The following is a 22362-nucleotide window of genomic DNA, read 5'->3' as shown; positions in this document are numbered from 1 at the left end:
CACAGTTTACATTCCCTCTTTTCCTCTTTTAATCCCTTGCCGGGAGGGAGGGGAGTCCGTTCATTTTCACACCCATTACATAAGGTGGGGGAGGCAGGGCCGTGGGGGAGGGTTCCCCGTTACAACAGCCCTGCAAAGTAGACCGGATTTGTGGGGCTTAGAACAGTAATTTACGACAACCCTAAAAGGTAGCCCAGTGTCGTCATTACGGGTGCCTTTTAAAAATAGGGGCTGGTGTTTGAACTTGGGCTTTGCTCATGAGGGGGGAGGGGCACTGCTCAGTGGCAGATGTACCCCTCATTCGGCTCCCGCTATGAAGGTGAGACCCCCTCCTGACTCGCACCAAGATCCTGCAATGCAGGTCAGGTAGCGGCGCCAGTTCTAACAGCCCAGCCCAGGCGAACACAGGCAGGTCTGGCTCCCCTCGCGACGGATCCCTCTGCAGGAATCCGTGGGGCGCTCCGGGCTTCCGGCGAGTGCGCCTTTCGTATATTTCGGTGGGGGAGAGAAAGAGGGTTCGTGGAAGGGTTAAAGGATGCGAGCGAGAGAGGCCTGGATAGAGACCCCCCCCCCTCCCATCCCTGCTCCTCTTGCGCTCGGGGGCGGATGGAGGAGGAAGTTGGGGGACTGAGGGAGGAATGGAAGCAACGTGAGGGGAGGGAAGCCCAGCAGGACATTGACAGCGGGGAGACAGACAGACAGAGAGAGAGAGAGAGACATGGCCTTTTGGACAGTCCTCTCCATCCTGGGCGCTGGCTGGGGAATGTGCGGAGGGGCTGCCCTGGCTTCTCCCTCCTGGCGAAGAATCTGCTACTCCTCCAAGTTCTTCGACAGAGGGATCCCTGAAAAGGGGGGTCCACTTCCCCCACTCCCTACATGGTTCAGGTCAGCTGTTGCCTCAGAGACGCAGGGCGCTGCATCATACCAAATCAAACCATTGGACCACCTGGGAGAGGAGAGGCTCCCCTCTCTCAGGCTTCCGGTTTTAGCTCTTATTTCCACTGCATGGTTGATCGAAGGTGAGGATGATGTGGAATACATTCAGGGTTTATATATAGGTAAAAGGTAAAGGACCCTGGATGGTTAAGTCCAGCTGAGTTTGACTATGGCATGTGGTGCGCAACTCCACTTTCAGAGCCAGATAGCTTTCCAGCTCATGTGGACAACTTCTCATGAGCTGGTACCAATTCCAGAAGAACTACACAAAATCTACAAGGAGACTCACGGGAGTGTGGAACGAGCTTCAGTCAGAGTTCACACTTTAGTGTACATCAACAGACTAGTGTGAGACTGGTGGTGGTGCTTTGGAAGCAGTGTTGGTAACATTACGTCCGGATGTTGTCAGCGACACCCGGCTGTTGCCCAGGAAAGTATAAAGACAAGGGAAGATTTCCTACTGCGCTTTTTAAAAATTCAGTATTTACAGAGAGGGGCTATAGAACCCAGCCTCTTGGAGAATGGCGTTGTCTCCACCCCCATCTCTCTCACTTCCTCATTTGCTACTTCTACAGATGCTACTACGTGCCCTCTGTCTTTGAGCTCTCTGCTCTCCTACTTTCAAGGCTCGCCGGAAGATGGTGTATCAGGGACGCTTTCTAGGAACAATGTGTCAGCCAGGTGTTGCTCTGGCTCCCCCATGAGTTCCCATTTCCCCCCTCACCTGCCTCTGAGTTGAAACCTCCCTCAAACCCCTGTTGTATATCTATACTGCCTTCCCCTTCCCTGGAAGGGTCAGGCTGGGGAGGCAGTCTCCAGTGCTGTAGCAAAAAATTTTGATTCTTGACCGCTTCGAATAGCCAAAGGGCCAAGGGCAACATCTACTATACCATAGATAACTGTCTAATAGTAATAATAATAATAATACGGAGACAGCCTGGGTCACAGATCCACCCCACCCCTCCATCCAGACTGCCCAGGGAGACAGACCACATCCCAGACTTACATTCCACAGAAGTGTCCAGGTAATACCCCCCCCAAAAAAAACCTCTAACTCCCCACCACCTCCATATTACCCTGTCTCAACAATACCACCCACCCTCAATAACTTTCTCCCCACTGATAGCCCAGCCAACACACTCTAAAAAATCTAAACCAGACCAACACCACAGATCAACGCCTTCCTCACACCCCTACATCTCTTCCATTCCACAAAGGACTGTCCACCTATGATCCAACATACTTCCCACTATTCACAAACCAACCCACCCTCACCAACTTCTTACATCCCACCTTCACCACTACCCCCCAAATCCCCCACCAAATAACCACAAGACAAAAATAAATACCATCCTTCAAAACGTCATGAGATACGCCATTCATGGAGAGGGAGGGGACACAAACAGAATAGATCATGGATCGGGACACGGTGGGGGCAGTCACAGGGATTAGTCACAACAACGCGCCACACCCACAAACCCCGCCTCTGCCATGAGATCCTGTAAAACAGGGGGACTCTGAGGCTCAGGGGAAATTGAAGGGGGGCGATTACCCTCCATTTGACAGACTAACACACAGCAACGCGTGCAGGGCCAGCTAGTCTATATATATATATATATATATATATGTAGAAAAGGTCAAATTGTGGGTTCCACTTTTTTCCGAAACCGCTTGATCGATTGTGCTGGAATTTGGACACAACGGTCCATGCCACTACCCGAGTGTTTGTATAACCTTGGATTGCTCACATCTCATACCTGCACAGGTCAAACCCTGTTTTTACACAAACTAAAACAGTGCCCTCCAGTAGCATTATTCCCACAGCTGCTGCTCCTCCTCCACCTCCTCCCTCCCCATGGAGACTAGCTCACACCCACAAACCCCGCCTCTGCCACGAGATACACCAATCACAGAGATCTATTTGAACCCTCTGGGTAGGCCAGGACCAGCCATCCCAGAGGTTTGGAAGACGTTATCGGACTTGCCTCCTCGCCAACAACACCGTCCACAATTGCCTCCTCGCGAGCAAGCCCTCTCCCTCAGACCCTACCACACCACCCCCATTCACATTCCCCTCCTCTCGAGTAAGCCCTCTCCCTCAAACCCTACCATGCTGCCCCACAACCCCGAATCCTGACGCCAGCCCCCAATCCCCACACCACCCACCACACCGAAATCAAACCCATCCCACGATCCAAGCAAACCCACCCCAAGAAAATCCACCCCGCGATCCAGCCAGCCCCGGAGATCCAACTCCCCCCCCTCCACCCACCTCACCGAAATCAAACCCACCCCCCAATACAACCAAAACCACCCCTATCAATCCCACCCCTCGATCCACCCTCCCGGAAATGTCGGATCCATACCTTTCCGGACACCACTCAACCAAAATCCAGGCCGCCTCGACCCAGGCCGCTCGCCCAGCAGCTGCCGCCCTCCACAGAGATCCACCCACCCCAGGAGGCATCCCGCCTGGGAGACCACGCAGTCACAAAAATAAGGGCTCCCAGGAGATCCAACCGCCCCGCCATCCACCGCAAACTCCATACACCATAACCCCCATCCTCACCAAACATAACTCCCACCTCGGGACCCCTAACCACCTACATATTACCCTCAGTCTACAACACCACCCACCAAACCCACACCACCCCCTCCATATTACCCTCACTACAACACCCCCCTCCTAACCCCTACCCCCCTACATAACTCCAACCTCGGGACCCCTGACCACCTCCATATTGCCCTCACTCTACAACACAACCCACCTTCAATAACTTCTTACCATGCCACCTTACCCCACTACCCCACCCGACACCCGCCCCACACATAACTTGTACCTCATAAAACCTGACCGCCTCCATCTTCCCCTCCATCTACAACACCGCCCACCCTCAAAAATTTATTAAAATTCCACCTTCCCCATTACCCCTCAAATCCACCACACACACGTAACTCACACCTCGGGACGCCTGACCATCTCAATATTACAATGCGTCTATAACAACACCCACCCTCAATAACTTCCTAACATTCCACCTTACCCCACTACCCCTGCCACAGAACTCCCACCTCATAAACCCAGATCGCCTCCATGTTACCCTCAATCTACAACACCACCCACCCTCTAGAACTTCCTACCATTCCACCTTCCCCAATCCACCCCCACACCCCAACACACACAGAAATCCCACCTCGACTCCCCATACCACCTCCATATTACCCTCACTTGACAACACCACCCACCAAACCCCCACCCCACCCCCTCCATATTACCCTCAATCGATGGGGAGCCCACATAGGGGTCAGGGATAGGTAAGGCCGTCCCTGGATGTAGTGGGGGGACCGAATACGAGACATGGATAGGTCAACCCTTCCCTGCCTGGGGTGGGGGTGGGACCAGAATAGGAGTCAGGGAATACCTAATGGGTCAATACAGAGTGGGGGGGAGACACAGGGATACCCCTATCTAAACATAACACAAAAAAACAGGGGGACTCTGACGGTCAGGGGAGTCTGAAGGGGGACTCTGACCCTCCATTTAACAAACTGAGGCACAGCAACGCGTGCCAGGGCCAGCTAGTAATACCGTAATAATAATAATAATAATAATAATAATAATAATAATAATAGGTGTTATCGAGTCTTTTGATATCATATTATTAGAAGAAAGGTGGGTTCATTATGAAATCTGTTTGGAGGGATAAAAATCATATTCCCTTTTAGCCCACAAATAGAACATCAAGGGCCCGTTAGAAAGTGGGATTAACCAGACTTCCGGGTTGATCGCGAGCGCCGGCGGCAGCGGGGGATTATTCTCCCGGTCCTTTGAAGGGTCCTGGGGGGGGGTCTTCAGAGCGCGCAGCCCCCCAAAACTTCAGGTAGAGCGACCTGAAGCCTTGAAGACTTGGCAATTGTCCTTAACAGACCTCCTTTCCCCCCAAAGAGCTCTAATAAGGGCGCAAGAGCGGGCAAGGTGGAGGCGCGGACATGGCAAGCAAACCGCTTCCCTTCAAAGGAGCAGCTCCGTGGACTGGCGGCAGAACAGCGATCAACTTTCTTCAAAAAACCACTGATAATTTGAAACCACCTTGGCTACTGTGAGTACTGAACCAAAGCTTTAAAATTAGAATTAATTTGGCCATCGGGAGAGCTCTCAAACATGGAGGTCGGGCTCCCCCCCCCCCCCCCGCGGCAGAATTGAAAGCAAAAATCAGCCTCCGCAGTGAACTGTTTATAGAGACTTTGTATCCTTCTTTTCTTGGACACTTTTTAACTAACCAGAGAGAGCAGGGCTCTGAAATAACCCTGCGGAATTGAACTTTTAAAACGTTTAGAAAAATCGCTTCCCCCAAGCCTGGGAGCGGGGCTCCGCTCATCTCAGCCAGACACTCATTGTGACGTCATAGAAGAAATTTGCCTATGAACTTCTGTTTACCCTTTGACAGGCTTTGATCTGCCTGCAGCCTTCCGCTAAAGGAATAAAAGCTGAATTAACTGGAACTTACAACTTTTTACCCTCAAAATACTTAAGAAGCTTAAGGGTACATTGATTTTTCTGTGGAAAAAAACTGCTCCAACTATGGAGCATAGACCAGCTTGTTGTGACTGTGTGCAGCTGGCTTATCCTGGGAGCCTGTAGATAACACTGACCTTGAAAGCCTGGCTTGACAATAGAAAGACTGTCTGAGTATTCCTTTCTGGTGCTGATAAAAAGACATCTGGCTTGCTGACTGAGAGACAGTCTTTTGCTTATTATTGAGTTGAAAATATGTCAGGAACAGAGACCTCTACTGGCAAGACAAAGAAAAAGTCTTCCCTTTCTTCTTCATTTGAGGAACAAGTGTTAAGTGCTTTAGGAACACTACCAGCATTGAAGGAGGGGTTAGAACGTAATATTCAAGAACAGCAGCGCACCACACAAGAATTAAAGCAATTGAGGGAAGAATTGGGAGCTATCTCTAAAGATATTTCTCAAGTTAAAATTCAAGTAACTGGAGTTGAACAAAGAGTTACACAACTGGAGGAAGGGAAGGTCCTGGACTTGGAGACAAGCCTATCAGACACAGGTTTCTCTTGCCTTTGTTCAGATGAAACAGAGAGAGGTGAATCTCGGGATCAGAGCATTTCCTCCTATAGAAAAGGGTGACCTGAAAGCCACGATAATTGAAGAATTTGCGAAAACTTGGGATCTATCGAAGGAAGAATTGGAACTACAGATTATTAAAGCATTCAGGTTTGGAGCAAGATCGAAAAAAGACAAAAATTTTGTGAGTGACTGTATGATATCTTTCCAAACCAAAGAACAAAGAGATAGAATCCTCGATTTACATTATCAAAAAACCCTGAAGGTTCAAGAAACACAGATCATCCTTTTTAAAGATTTACCAAAATTCTTTCTGGACCTGAGAACCCAATATTCTGATTTGGCAACCATTTTAAAAAGGAAAGGAATCAACTTCAAGTGGGATTTTCCGGAGGGCTTGAACTTCCAATTTCGACAGAAGAAGTTTAAGATTAAGATGGTGGACCAAAATAAAGAATTTCTTCAGAAATACGAGAGAGAACTACTAGGACCAGGACTTCTAACTTCAACTCCAGGATTACTGAACGACCCAATTGAGCTAGACTCCGATTCTGACTTGGGAGAAGGTGCAACTGCTGCAAGATAAGATGTCATTGAGGATTCTGTCGTGGAACTCGAATGGACTGAACTCAAAACGGAAAAGGAACCAGGTTTACCATATTTTAGCAAAACAAAGACTGGACATAATATGTCTACAAGAAACACATGTCACAAGAGCGCATCGAAAAATTCTACAAAACAAAAAATTGGGAGAAGAATTTATCTCTTCAGATGAAGTTAAGAAGCGAGGAGTGGTGATTTATGTAAAGGAGAAACTAAGCCCTAAATTAATATTTAAAGAAGAAGAGGGAAGATATGTTGCAGTTGAAATAACATCGCAAGGTGAAAAAAATCTTAATTCTGGGAATCTATGCACGAAATGAAGGAAAATCAGACTTATTTTAAAAGCTACACGAAAAACTCTTGGATTATTTGGATTGTAAACTATGTTTGTTGGGAGACTTGAATGGAGTGGTCTCAACATTAATGGACAGATCACAAAGACAGAAAGGTAGTAATGAAGGAAGATTGCCAAAGTCTTTCTTCGAATTGACTGAGAACTTTGATCTGATTGACACATGGAGATTGAAAAACCCACTGGAAAAAGACCAAACTTTTTTCTCAAATGCCAAACAATCGTGGAGTCGTCTTGACTATATTTGGATTACAAGAGAGTTGGGACCGAGGATAAACAATGTGGAAATGTGGAAATATGCCCAAGAACTTGCTCCGATCACAATGCGGTACTATTGGACTTAAAAATATCTCTACAGGGTACTTTCAGATGGAGAATGAACGATGCTCTTTTAAGAAATGAGAAAATAGTGGAAAATGCAAAAAAAAAAACCTAAAAGACTATTTTGACATAAATTCCAGGACAACAGTTGCTAAAAAAGTGGTTTGGGACGCCAGTAAAGCTGTGATGAGAGGATTTTTGATCCAACAGAATGCAATTAGGAAAAAAGAACAGAATGCAAGAAAAGAAGATATTTTAAATCAAATGAAAGAAAAGGAAAAGAAATTAAGATGTAATCCTAATAATTTACAGGTGCAGAAAGAGATTAAGGCATTGCAAATTCAATTTTCTCAACTGATGAACCAAGAAATTGAATCAAAAATTAAATGGATGAAATAAAAATCGTTTGAATCAGCAAACAAATGTGGAAAACTACTGGCATGGCAATTGAAAAAGAGGCAGAAGTTGAACACCATCACAAATCTTGTGCAAGGAGAAAAACATCTGGAGCACCCGACAGAGATTCGAAAATGTTTTCAAAAATATTTTAAACAACTGTACAAACAAGAAAGGCAAGATAAAGATGAAGTGGAGCAATTTCTGGACAAACATGGACTGCAGAAAATCCCGGAGGAAAAGAGATCCCTACTTTCACAACAAATCTCAGTACAAGAAGTTGAACAAGCAATACAACAAATGCAACTGGGTAAAACCCCAGGACCAGACGGACTTACTGCAACATACTATAGAACAATGAAGGACTGGCTAGTCCAACCATTGAAAGACTTATGCAATGAAATTCTGAAAGGAGGAGAGGCCCCCGAGTCTTGGAAAGAGGCGTATATCACACTGATACCTAAACCGGATACGGATAGAACGCAAGTTAAGAATTATCGCCCAATCTCCTTGTTGAATGTGGACTATAAAATATTTGCCAATATTTTAGCTTCTAGATTGAAAAAGGTTTTAAAAGATTTTATCCATCACGACCAAGCTGGCTTTTTGCCAGGAAGACATATGAAGGACAATGTGGTGGACATCTTAGAGATGCTGGAGCAGAAAATAAATAAAAAGGCCATTTTGATGTTTATCGACGCAGAGAAGGCTTTCGACAATATTTCTTGGCTGTTCTTGAAAAGGAATTTAGAAAAAATGGAGATGGGCCAAAGTTTTCTGAATGGAGTAAATGCGATCTATTCCGAGCAAAAAGCTAAGATAATTGTAAATAATATGGTTTCAGAAGAAATTAGAATTGAAAAAGGCACAAGACAAGGGTGTCCCCTCTCCCCTCTTACTTTTTATATCGGTCCTGGAGGTCTTACTCGATAGGATCAGGAAGGATGAGGAAATAAAAGGTGTGACTGTAGGGAAGAAACAATATAAGCTTAAAGCCTTTGCAGATGATCTTGTTTTGACTTTACAAGATCCAGAGTCCAGTGTCCAACGGGCTCTGGAAACAATTCAAGAATTCGGAAGGGTAGCAGGTTTAAATTGAATAAATAAAAAACCAAAGTATTAGATAAAAATTTGGATAGTAAGGAAAGAGAAAAATTACAAGAAGCAACTGGTTTATCTTTTGTTAAGAAAGTGAAATACCTTGGTGTTAATATGACGTCAAAGAATTTGAATCTGTTTAAGGACAATTATGTTAAACTGTGGAATGAAGTTAAGAATGACTTAGAAACCTAGACCAATTTGAAATTGTCTTTGTTGGGCCGTATAGCTACTGTTAAAATGAATGTTTTGCCAAAGATGTTGTTTTTGTTTCAATCTTTGCCAATAATTGATAAGTTGGATTGCTTTAAAGAATGGCAAAAGGTGTTATCGAAATTCATATGGCAAGGGAAAAAGCCAAGAATTAAATATAATATACTGACTGATGACAAATAAAGAGGAGGCTTTTCCCTGCCTGATCTTAAAATTTATTATGAAGCTGCTGCCTTTTGCTGGATGAAAGATTGGTTTTTGCTGGAAAATATAGATATTTTGGATTTAGAAGGCTATGACAATGTTTATGGTTGGCATGCATATTTATGGTATGACAAAGTAAAGACCCACAGAGGCTTCAAAAGTCATATAATTAGAAAATCATTGTATAATGTTTGGTCCAGGTATAAAGATTTGTTAGAAAGAAAAACACCTAAATGGATTTCACCATTGGAAGCCAAGGTCCGTAAAAGACTAAATATGGAAACCAGTTGGCCAAAATATAGAGATTTATTGATTGAAGAAGGAGACCAATTTAAGTTAAAGACATATGAGGAGCTGAAATGTAAACTAGATGATTGGCTCCAATACCATCAGATTAATGAAGTTTTCAAAATGGATAGATTACTTGGTTTTCAGACAGAAAAGTCAAAGTTGGAAACAGAATTGCTAGAACCTAAGACAAAAACACTTTCCAGGATGTATAAACTGTTGCTTGAGTGGCATACGAAAGATGAACAAACAAAAAATGTTATGATTTTGTGGGCAAAGGATGTTGGTCATAATATTATGATTGAGGATTGGGAAAAATTGTGGCATGAGAATATTAAGTTTACTGCATGTAGTTTACTAAAGGAAAATTTAATGAAGATGATGTATAGATGGTATCTTACACCAGTAAAATTAGCAAAGATTTACCATAACCATGATAATAAATGCTGGAGATGTAAAAAAGAAGAAGGTTCCTTTTTACCACATGTGGTGGACGTGTCCACTAGTGAGTGACCTCTGGAATAAGATTTATAATGAACTCAAGAAAGTGTTGAAAAACACATTTGTTAAGAAACCAGAAACATTTCTAGTGGGCATCGTCGGGAAGGAGATTCCAAAGAAGAATGTTTCTTTTTTTATGTATGCTACGACAGCGGCTAGACTTTTGATTGCCTAGAACTGGAAACTACAAACATTACCAACGATCGATGACTGGCAGATGAAGATGATGGAGTTTATGGAATTAGCTGAGATGACCGGAAGAATCCGCAACCAGGGAGAGGAAGCGATGGAAGAAGAATGGAAATATTTAAAACTGTATTTAAAGAAACATGCTAAAGTAACATTTTAGAACAGAAATGAAGATGTAAATAGACTGTGGAATTTAGGATTATGTTATATGAGAGGAAGAAAATAAGATTATATAAGGTGATTAAAATGAGTTAGAATTTGCTAAGTATAAATGTGTTAAAGAACCACAGGGAGGGGACCCCGAGGAGGTCCCATTATACCATGTGATGTGATATAAGAATTCCTGTTCTATTTTTACTTATTCTTTTTTCTTCTTTTTTTCTTATCTTTTTTTTTATTCTACATTGTTGTTAATTTTGTAAAAATTCTAATAAAAATATTATAAAAACAAAAAACAAATGTAGAAACAAAGGAGGCCTATAATTAAACTTCACTGAAGGTCAAAAAAGAAAAGAAAAAGAAAGTGTGATTAACCTTTATTTGTGCAAGGGAGACTAAATTTAAAGTGAGTCCCCTCCAGACATGGGATGACATTACCCAGGCATTTCTATTGGGTTTTTAAGATTTAGTCCTCATCGTACTTAATGTATTTATTCCTCCTTGCCCTATTGGGCTACTCGAACCAACTCACTTTATTTCTTGAGGAATTAGAACTGGAATTCCACGCCATTGGCTTGTTAATGGCAGGTGATTTTAATGCAAGAGTGGGCAAGGGCAATCTTGAGTTTGTGAGGGAGCTAGAATTTGACACTGAGACCCCTTGCCTAAACGTTTCTCTGACCCATTATATACTAAAGACCCCTATATAAATGACTCGGGAGTCGGTCTTGCCAAAGTGGGTGGTAAGTGGAGACACCATTCAGCTAGTTAAAAGGTAAAGGTAAAGGGACCCCTGACCATTAGGTCCAGTCGTGTCCGACTCTGGGGTTGCGCGCTCATCTCGCATTATTGGCCGAGGGAGCCGGCGTATAGCTTCCGGGTCATGTGGCCAGCATGACAAAGCCGCTTCTGGCAAACCAGAGCAGCACATGGAAACGCCGTCTACCTTCCCGCTGTAGCGGTTCCTATTTATCTACTTGCATTTTGACGTGCTTTCGAACTGCTAGGTTGGCAGGAGCTGGGACCGAGCAACGGGAGCTCACCCCGCCACAGGGATTCGAACCGCCGACCTTCTGATCAGCAAGCCCTAGGCTCAGTGGTTTAACCACAGCGCCACATAGTTTAAATGCCTAGGCATTTATTTTGATTATAAGGCTGACTGGGCGACCCACAGAGAACCACCATTAATGCTGCCCAAAGTAGTTTGTCAAGGATCACACGTTGTAGGATCCCCTTACGAAAGAGCAGCCATTCATGGTAAAAAATAGGACGAGCAGGCTCTGCAAAGACCTGATCTCAGAGCTTGCAACTTCCAACTTCCACTCTTGAGGTGTTATCCCTTGCCATTATAGATCTAGATCTAGATATATCCGCTTATTTCACATGGGAGCTGCTTGGAGGACAGCTGGTTCAATGGCAAGTTTGAAATGCAATGATCTTTTTTATTTATAACAGGAATGATTTTTTTCCTGCAGGACCTCATCCTCTCCATGGGCTGGCAATCTCCAATCAGCAAGCTGTCAGTTATTTCTGACAGCTACCTGGTTTCCCAACCAATCAGAAGCACGGTATCAGAAGCAGTTGCAAAACAGCGCCCCCTAGCAATGGCCACTGGGGTACTACAGCCGTCAATGCTTGCTGCATTGTATCTAAGGTTGCTATTTTGTAACCAGTTGAGTTTTAAAGGTAAAGGGACCCCTGACCATAAGCACAAAATAAGCACAAAACGGAAGTGTACAATCATGCGACACATGGCAACAGTTTACATGCCTGTTCCTCTTAAGGTGGAACGGAATCCTAACAAAAGGGACCCCTGCCATTAGGTCCAGTCATGACTGACTCTGGGGTTGCGGCGCTCATTTCGCGTTATTGGCTAAGGGAGCTGGTGTACAGTTTCCAGGTCATGTGGCCAGCATGACTATGCCGCTTCTGGCGAACCAGAGCAACACACGGAAACACCGTTTACCTTCCCGCCGTAGCGGTACCTATTTATCTACTTGCACTTTGAGGTGCTTTCAAACTGGTAGGTTGGCAGGAGCAGGGACCAAGCAACGGGAACCCATCCCGTCGTGAGTATTCGAACCACCGACCTTCTGATCAGCAAGCCCTAGGCTCTCTGGTTTAACCCACAGCGCCTTTTAGTCTCCTTTTATTCAGTAGAAAGGTTTAGAAATTCATATAAAATCACTACTGTGGTGGATTCACACATTCCAACATTGCTTTGCTTAGAGAGAAAAGGCCACCAGAAGAGGGGCCTAGGCCAGCCATAATCCGGGAAGCTGTGGTCAGATACCTACCTCACCGCTGCACTGCATAGGTGTTAATTCTCACCTTCCTGACTCTAGAGTGTGACTCAAAACCATTAAGAGAACAATGTCCACCCGGCCTTTGTGTATTTGGATACTGAGAGAAACTAAGGAGGGTAGTTAACTTGGCCTGGGGAGTGGGAGATTGTGGGTATGCCTTAAACCAGGCAGCAATTGTGAATGATGGGTTCAGCCTTTCCTGGAAAGAGCCCTGAAAACTGGCCACACCAGGTCCTTCTCCTGGATCTAAAAGGGACCCATAAAAGTCTCCTTCTTTGGAGGTCTTTAAGCAGAGGCTTGACAGGCATATGTCAAGAATGCTTTGATGGTGTTTCCTGCTTGGCAGGGGGTTGGACTGGATGGCCCTTGTGGTCTCTTCCAACTCTATGATTCTATGATTCTAACTCACTATTCTTCCCAGCAGCTAATGGGTGGGAGAGCCACGAGGTACCTCCCAGGACAGCACGACGTGTTGGTTTTCACCTCTTTCTCACGAGGTGGACAAGGAGGAAGAGGCCATGGCACACACCCTTTGCACTTCAGAAGTAACCCCACCCCTGGCAGAGGAAGCAGTGCAGGCCAAGCTCGGGCACAAGCAGGGAGCCGGTGGGTTACACTTAGTTGCCTGTGGAGCCAAGCCCTCCAGGTGGCTCTGGCAAGTGAGCTCAGCTGCATGTTACAAACGGTGGGGACCGATTCCATCCTGGTCCCAGAATCATAGAATCATAGAGTTGGAAGAGACCACAAGGGCCATCCAGTCCAACCCCCTGCCAAGCAGGAAACACTATCAAAGCATTCTTGACATATGGCTGTCAAGCCTCTGCTTAAAGACCTCCAAAGAAGGAGACTCCACCACACTTCTTGGCAGCAAATTCCACTGTGGAACAGCTCTTACTGTCAGGAAGTTCTTCCTAATGTTTAGGTGGAATCTTATTTCTTGTAGTTTGAATCCATTGCTCCGTGTCCGCTTCTCTGGAGCAGCAGAAAACAACCTTTCACCCTCCTCTATATGACATCCTTTTATATATTTGAACATGGCTATCATATCACCCCTTAACCTTCTCTTCTTCAGGCTAAACATGCCCAGCTCCCTAAGCCGTTCCTCATAAGGCATTGTTTCCAGGCCTTTGACCATTTTGGTTGCCCTCCTCTGGACACGTTCCAGCTTGTCAGTATCCTTCTTGAACTGTGGTGCCCAGAACTGGACGCAGTACTCCAGGTGAGGTCTGACCAGAGCAGAATACAGTGGTACTATTACTTCCCTTGATCTAGACGCTATACTCCTATTGATGCAGCCCAGAATTGCATTGGCTTTTTTAGCTGCTGCATCACACTGTTGACTCATGTCAAGTTTGTGGTCTACCAAGACTCCTAGATCCTTTTCACATGTACTGCTCTCAAGCCAGGTGTCTCCCATCCTGTATTTGTGTCTTTCTTTCTTTTTGCCCAAGTGTAGTACTTTACATTTCCCCTTGTTAAAATTCATCTTGTTTGCTTTGGCCCAATTGTCTAATCTGTTAAGGTCATTCTGAAGTGTCATTCTGTCCTCTGGGGTATTAGCCACCCCTCCCAATTTGGTGTCATCTGCAAACTTGCTCAGGATGCCCTCAAGCCCATCATCCAAGTCATTTATAAAGATGTTGAATAAGACTGGGCCCAAGACAGAACCCTGTGGCACCCCACTAGTCACTACTCTCTAGGATGAGAAGGAGTCATTGATGAGCACCCTTTGGGTTCGGTCAGTCAGCCAGTTACAAATCCACTGAATGGTAGCATTGTCTAGCCCGCATTTTACCAGCTTCTTTACAAGAATATCATGGGGCACCTTGTCAAAGGCCTTGCTGATATCAAGATAGGCTATATCCACAGCCTATGTATGGCTGGCCTTCAGCAAGACCTTGTCGATGGAAATCTCCACCCCCTACTTTAACTATAAGAGTCAGTGCCCCATGTCCTCTAGTTGGGGTGCTTGTGATCATATTCTGCTCTGTTCTGTTTCCCACAGTCCCAGCCCTGTTCTATTCACCTAGTCACTTGTTGAAATACTCCCCCATTCACAAGCAGATAACTTGAAGGGGGTGATGATGGCCATTTAAATTGAGCGCAGCTTATTATGCCTTGCATAGGTTGATATAGGAATCCCAAAGCAGGGCCTGGTTCACATTCCAAACTGTTTCTAGCACCCCTTGCACCCTGTGTCACCCTTTGCCCATTTGCTTATTGTCCCGGCTTATTATTCCCCGGCTATGCCAGAGGCCCCAAGATGTAAAAACCTTGAGAGGGAGGCATTGCATAGAACTGACAGGAAGACAGAGCAGCCTTGTCAAATGTAAACATCCCTGGCAATGTAGAAGGTAAACATCCCTGACAAGGATCCTCTTATCAGAGGGAATGATGCATTAGCTGCCAGAGACACGGAACTTACCCAGAGATACAAACTAACTCTTTGAAATGATACAGGAATCCTAGCCTGACACTCAAGGGCACCGGTGCCAGTCAGAGATATGAGTTTGACAGTAATTGACGACACGTATAGATGAAGTTTGGGTGAGGATGTGTAGATCACCAAGGTCCCCTATATTCCTGTTTATGTTACCCCTTGACCCTTCCCTTTGCACCTATGTTTTAGAAGAAATTCCAAGGGAGGGAGGGAAGAGAAAAGGTATAAGAACTGAGTTTGAAAACCATTTTCTTTGTACTTGCTTTGTGACTTCGCTCACCAAGTGCCTTTGCATGCAAAATAAAGCCTTTCTCCTTCAGAGAAGAACCTCAGAGTCTTTATTGACTGCTTCCTGTCATTTCTTACTGGGCGCAACGTAGAACCCGGCTAGAGCAGTAAGGCTGCACTTCAGGTTACAGACTCCGCTAACCCAGAAATACCACCTCGGGTTAAGATATTTACTTCAGGATGAGAACAGAAATCGTGCGGCGGTGGCGGTGGGAGGCCCCATTAGCTAAAGTGGTACCCCAGGTTAAGAACAGTTTCAGGTTAAAAACGGACTTCCAGAACGAATTAAGTTCTTAACCCGAGGTACCACTGTATTGTCAAGTCCGGTATTTCCCATTAATGGTTCAACAGGAGAGGCCCGTGTACGTGCTGTCAGATCTAGGGATAGTTCAGTTGGTTAGAGACAGCAGCCTCGGGGTTGCCACATGGTGTTACGATCTCAGGCAGGCAAGCAAGCTCTGATAAGAATTACTGAGCATTCAGTAGATTTACATGTTTATTTACAACTAGCTGGCCCAGCCATGCGTTGCTGTGGGTTTTTGTGTTAAATGGACCTTTTTCTGTTAAATGGACCTTCAGAGTCTCCCTTTAGAGTCCCCTCACCTGCCCTGTCCCAACCCCGACTCCCCTACTGTATGTTTCAAAAATAAGACTCCCCCACCCACGCATGTTCCTGTAAATGTCCCCACCCCCACTGCTTTGGCTGACTCAGGGTCCTACTGTACCTCCCCCCCATGGCTGTGTTCCCACCCTCCTTTTGTTGTGCCTCATCCGTGTGAACCCCCCCTCCCGTTGTTGTGCCTCATCCCTGTGATTCCCCCACCCTGTGAAAGGCCCATATTCTGTTTGTTTTGCCTGTGGCCTACTGGGCAATGTTGTGGCCTACTCCGTTTTCCCTGTCCCAACCCACCCCCACTGTTTTGACTGACTCAGGGTCCTCCTCCCCCCATGGCTATGTGTTTTCCCCCTCCCTTTGTTGTGCCTCATCCCTGTGTCCCCTGCCCAGTGTGAAAGGCCCTATTCTGATTGTTTTTGCCTGTGGCCTACTGAATGGTGTGGCCTACTCAGTTTTCCCTGCTTGGCAATGCTGCAGCCTATTGAAAAAGCTGGGCCTTGTTGCTGCAAAAGAACTGTTTTCAGTTGGTTGCTGTGGAATTTTGTGGTGTCATCTGGCGGCGCAGCTTTGGAAGCGGCAGTGTGCGATCTGCATTTCTATTGCATGCTGCTGGAGTCTTCAGAGCTTCTGGTGGTGACATCTAATCTGGGTGCCACTTTTTTGTGTTTAATCATTATTTTAGGTGTGAAAGGTGTGGGTTTTTTGGGGGGAAATTATGCCAGATCCCTCCCTGATGGGCAAGGTACGCTTTGCCCTAATTTGATGCAATTCGGTTCAGCGGTTACGGTGAAAAGTTGGGACATCCACGCACGCAGTGGGAACATATATATATAGATTAACACAGAGAGAACAGCACTCCACCAGCTACTCTTGGCTACGAGTTGCTCAGTCTGCCATCCACGAAGGGTGGCAATGTCTGGTTGTCCCTCCCTTGCCTTTCCGTTGCATTTTACCCCCCTCCTTAAAAGAAGAGTCCTCTAAACACTGCCTTCCTCCTGATTGCATAGCAACCCCTCTCAAGGTTGTCTCCCCCCCTCATTCTCAGACTGCGAACTTCCTGGTTCTGCTGCTCTATCGACTTGAAACTCTGAAGAAAAGGGGGCTAAACTCACCCATTCTGGCCCTGCTTGTGACTGCATTCTCTCATCTTCTCAGACACCCCCCCTTTTGCAGTAGAGTTGCATGGATCTGGGCCCCTGTTGAGGGGTCCCAGGAACAGGAGTCTCTGCCCCTTTCCCTCCACCCCTTCTCCTGCTTCCCCCGCTTGGCCTCTTTATCTCTGTGTCCTCTATTGCCCTCCGCCTCCCTTGCTGATATCACTCCAATTTCATTTTCAGCAATATAAAGGGGGAGGTTGTCCACTGTTGCCCCTCCTCCCCTTCCCAAAACTTCCTCTCTCTGGTCCCTCCGACCTGGAAACACTTCGCCTTAGAGCAGCCCCCACCTCACCCAGTCTTTTTGAAGTAGATGTGACGGAGCTGCCTTTTGGGGACACATCCCTATTTACTGGGGGGGTCACTGGAGAAGATATGCGCATGACTTGCATCGGGGGCTCCTGGTGCGAGTTCTGCGTTGGTCTGCACCCCAGAGTTGAAATGAGGGCAGTAGGGGGGTTACTCCAGAGGAGGGCGTGTCCAGCTGTGCGACTTTCATGCCCCAAGGAAGAGTATTTTCAGAGATGGGGAGTCTTTTCCATGCTGCTGCTGGGGATGGAACCTGTTAGGACGCTGACAAGTTGGCGCGCTGAAGAGCAGCAGTCAGGGCCAGATGAAGCCGAGGTATGCAGTCCAGGTCAAGCCATCAGTCAGGGTCAGATAAAGCCGAAGTACACAGTCCAGGTCAAAGCCAGCAGTCAGGGTCAGATAAAGCCGAAGTCCGTTCAGTCAGGGTTATCCAGGAGTCAGAATGGCCGAAATCAGGAAGCCGAGGTCAGGGTTAGCCAGGAGTCAGAATACAGGAATAAACACACGGTGAGCGTTTCAGCTATGCCTTCAGCACGGCAGTTGCAGATGCTAGATAATGGTTATCTGACCTCCCCTTAAGTATCTGATTCACTCCCACGCTTTCTACGAGCTGCAGCTGTTTCTAATTGCAATCTTCTTTTCTCCGCTCTGCGATGTCGAGCTGTGAATGGGGGGCGGGGCGAGGGGGCTGGCTGATCCCCTCCCTGACTGGGACCTGCTTGACCCAACTTCTCCCAGCTCTGATCTTTCTCCTGATCTTTCTCTGTCGGATTCCTCTTCTTCTGAGGAGTGCCTCCACCAGTCTTCCCCCGGCATGAATTCCTCACATTCCTCTGTTGCTGCCTCCTTCTCAGGGGGGCTGTGCCACCACTCCTCCTCTTCTGACAGAACCTGAGACCTTTTCAGCAAAGAAATGGAATTATAGAGCTTGTTTTGAGGGAAGGAAAATTATGTTTTCCGGGAAGGGGCCATTCAGATCAGAAGCAAACCAGAAGTCCTTCAATAATATGCATTGTGGTCTGCTGGCAGGAGGATTTCCTAGGAGCATCTCCAGTTGCAAAGCTGGAGGGAGGCTTTCCACCCTCAGGGCCCAGAGATAGCGCCTGTTGGCAAAACCGCAGAAGACCTGGGCCACCAAGCCCCCCAGTAAGCCTCTGCCGGTAGCGTCTTATCCCTCCGGTAGCCAGCTGTAACACGATCCAGGCTCCTTGGAGTCTGGACACGTTATCTGCAGAGCTCATCTCCAGCGTTAGCGTGGTTTGGCAGCAACAGCAGCAAGGAAGAAATACTCAGAGAGAAGTCCTTGCATATTTACAAGCGTTTTATTCTAAAGCATCTCGGAAGCAAGACAAACGTGTCTGTCTCCATCAGCAAAGTGAAAGCAAGACTACATTACAATAGTACAACCAACGGAAATATACATCATGTGATACATTCAACATCCTCTTCCAAGCCTGTTCCTGTTTAAGGTGGAACAGAATCTACTATGAAATCCTAACAGCTCCTGCCTTGGGGCAGCTGGTGGATTTGGAGGAAGTTGACCCTTAGCACTCTTGGTTTGGAACCTGCCTGAACCTCCTTCCGCTTTATATTCATCCATATTGTTTCTCCCCTGTGTCATTTTGGGGATAGCATTCTACACACACTTGTGTCACTGTGCGCCACCCCACCCACCCCCAGCACATTGCTTTGAGATGCTCTGGTACAGCCCCTTCTTCCCTGTGCCTCCTTCCCTCCTCATGCAAGACGTGCAGCTAGGAACAGAGCCTTTCCTGGTTATGCCACTAAATATCCCTTTTATTTCTCCTGCCACATAATGTATATATGCACAATATGATGGGATTTCACCATTGGGAGGTCCAGCCGGCAGCTCCCTCTTCGTCTCAGTCCCGGTGATTCCCATGGAACACAAACACGACTCAGGGTCTCAGCAACCTGAGCACGCAATCAGCAGAGATGCCCACGCAGTTTCAGCGGTTGCAGCGGAGATGATAAGGCAGCAGCAGAGAGGCATTTTAAAGTGGTTTATTTACAGCTATATTACAGCATGAAGAGAGAGCGAACGATGCTTTATCTCTTCCATCAGATCAAACAGTTCAGAACAGAACTCAGAACAGAACTGAAAGTAAGAGTCCATAAAAGGATATACCTAGACATGTGACATATATCAGCAGCAACATGCCTAAGTCTTAAGGTGGAACTGAATCTCCTGACATCACTCCCCCATTCTGTGAAACCTTAAGCTCAGCAGTTCCAAACTGTAGCTTTTGCATATAACTGTGCAACTGTTCTTTATTTACAACCTTGGACAACATATCAGCCGGAATTTCATTACCTGGCATGTATGATATTTGGACCAGTCCTTTCTTTATGCATTCCCTTGCACGATGTAATTTTATCTGCAAATATTTGGTCCTCTGCTTGCAACTCTCGGATGCTAGCAAAGCTAAACAGGACTGATTGTCTTGATATACCTGAATAGGACAAGACACATTAACTCCAATATCCTTGAACAGTTGCAACAACCATTCACAATCCATTAAGGAGAGTGAGAGAGCGTTGAGCTCTGCTTCACAGGAACTCTGACAAACGGTTGTCTGTTTCCTGCACATCCAATCAAAAAGACAATGGTTGTATACATAACAAACACCTGAAGTGCTTTTGCTATCTGTGACATCACTACCAAAACTTGCATCTGCAAAGATTTCCAGACCTCCAGTCTTTTGACTTGTGAAACGCAATCTGTAGTGCATGGTTCCTTTTAAGTACCTACAAATGCGTTTCAAAGCACGCCAATCCTGAACAGTAGGATTGTTGGCACGTCTGCTCAGCAAATTACAGCTAACAGCAATGTCAGGTCTTGAAACTCTTGCGATGAAGTTTAACTTACCTAACACACATCTATACAGTGTAGTGTCGGTAAATGGTTCTGCATCATCATCAACTTTATAACCTTGTACCATAGGTGTGTCAACAGGATTTGCATCAATTAAATTCAGTTGGTTCAGCACATCAGTAATCTTTTGAGTTTGGTGTACCAGAAAAGTACCTTCTTTGTTTCTCTCAACCTGTAGAGAAAGATAATTGGAAACCTCACCTAGGTCTTTCATATTGAAGTGTTCCTTCAACTGAGCAAGTGTACTCTGGTACAACTCTTTGTTCTTCCAGAAGAACAGCAAATCATCAACAAAACAAATACAATATAGTTTTTGCTCCCCCTCTTGTTTGACAAATACACACGGATCAGCGATACCTTGCTTAAATCCTAAGGAAAGCAATGTTTCTGTAAGTTTGGTGTTCCAACACCTGGCACTCTGTTTGAGCCCATACAGTGATTTCTTTAGTTTGCATACCATTCCCTTTGGTACATCCACACCAGCAGGGGGCAGTAAAAATATATCTTCCTGCAAAACCCCGTATAAAAAAGCTGTATCAATATCATGATGGGCGACCTGAAACTTTTGTTCAGACGCAAATTTAAGCATGAGTCTCACCGTCTCGTATTTCACGGTAGGAGCAAAGACTTGGTGAAAGTCCTCCCCCAGTACCTGCGAAAATCCTCTGGCGACCAACCTTGCTTTGTGTCTCATAATCTTTCCATTCTGGTTAGTCTTGGCTTTAAACACCCACTTGCTGTCAACAAGCCTCATTCCCGGGACAACTGGAACTAGCTCCCAGGTTTGATTTCTATCTAAGGAGTCAATTTCAGCCTTCATGGCTTCCAGCCATGGCTGAGCCTGCTTTGGGTTCAATTCCTGAACCTCTTGGAAACTAGCAGGTTCAAAGATTTTTTCAGAGGTACCAAGAACAGCAACAGCTGTCTTTGCATATTCGTCAGCATATCTCTTGGGCGGTTTCCCCTTTGTGGCCCTCTCGGACCTTCGAACAGTCAGTTCTTCATCTTTACTTAACTCCTCCTTTTTAGGAGAAAAGCGACCAATGGTGAACAGAGGTTCTTCTGGTTCAGTGTCAGACGCATCTGATGGTCTGATTGAGGCTTTTGCACTTAAATAATCTGCAGTGTCACTATCAGATGCTGATAGTGCACCTGCGCCTCTTACTGAATCAGAATCAGAACCAGAATCCTGCTCATCATCATCCTCAGCTTGTGCTTCTTCTTCTTCTTCTTCATCAACAGGATGAATCTGAAAAATCCCCACATTTTTCCCCCATTTGGGATTGCACTGGACACTCTTGGTGATTCTTACAGTTTGAGTGTTTTTCATTAACACTCTGTACGCTCCATTTTCGTATCCCAAGAATATACCAGGTTCACCTCGTGTCCCCAGCTTACCACTTTGTGGGGTGTTTACCCACATGTCAGATCCAAAGATCCTCATGTGTTTGATGTAAGGCTGTTTGCCAAACATCTTCTCATAAGGGGTACACTCAATCGCTGAATGCCACCTGCGATTAAGAGTGTATACAAAATTAGATAGTGCTTCGGCCCAATACTGTTGTGGCAAATTGGCATCATGCAGCAAGGTTTTAAGTCCCTGCTGTAAGGTTTGTCCTGCCCTTTCACACAGACCATTTTCCCAAGGACTTCTGGGGCATGCCAGATCGTGTTGAATTCCCTTCTCAGACAGAAAAGCTTTAAATTCATGAGAAGTGAACTCCCCTCCATTGTCACTGAATAGGCACTTTATCTTTTGGCCCCTGGCATTTTCAAGCCATGCACAGAAACCTTTGAACTTTAAAAAGGCTTCTGATTTCTGTTTTAGCACAAACACGTGAACATATCTGGTGTAGGAGTCTATTAGGATCATAAAATACCTAGATCCACTCACAGATGGTGATAGTGGACCTACCAGGTCTGCATGGACCACCTGATAAGGCTGGGTTGCCTTCCTCCCAGACACTTTCCCTTTGGGTGCAACTTTCACCTTATGTTGTGCACAGG

This window comes from Zootoca vivipara, chromosome 2 (assembly GCF_965207765.1).
Source record: "Zootoca vivipara chromosome 2, rZooViv2.hap1.1, whole genome shotgun sequence".
NCBI lineage: Eukaryota > Metazoa > Chordata > Lepidosauria > Squamata > Lacertidae > Zootoca > Zootoca vivipara.
Note: the sequence above shows the minus strand (reverse complement) of the source record.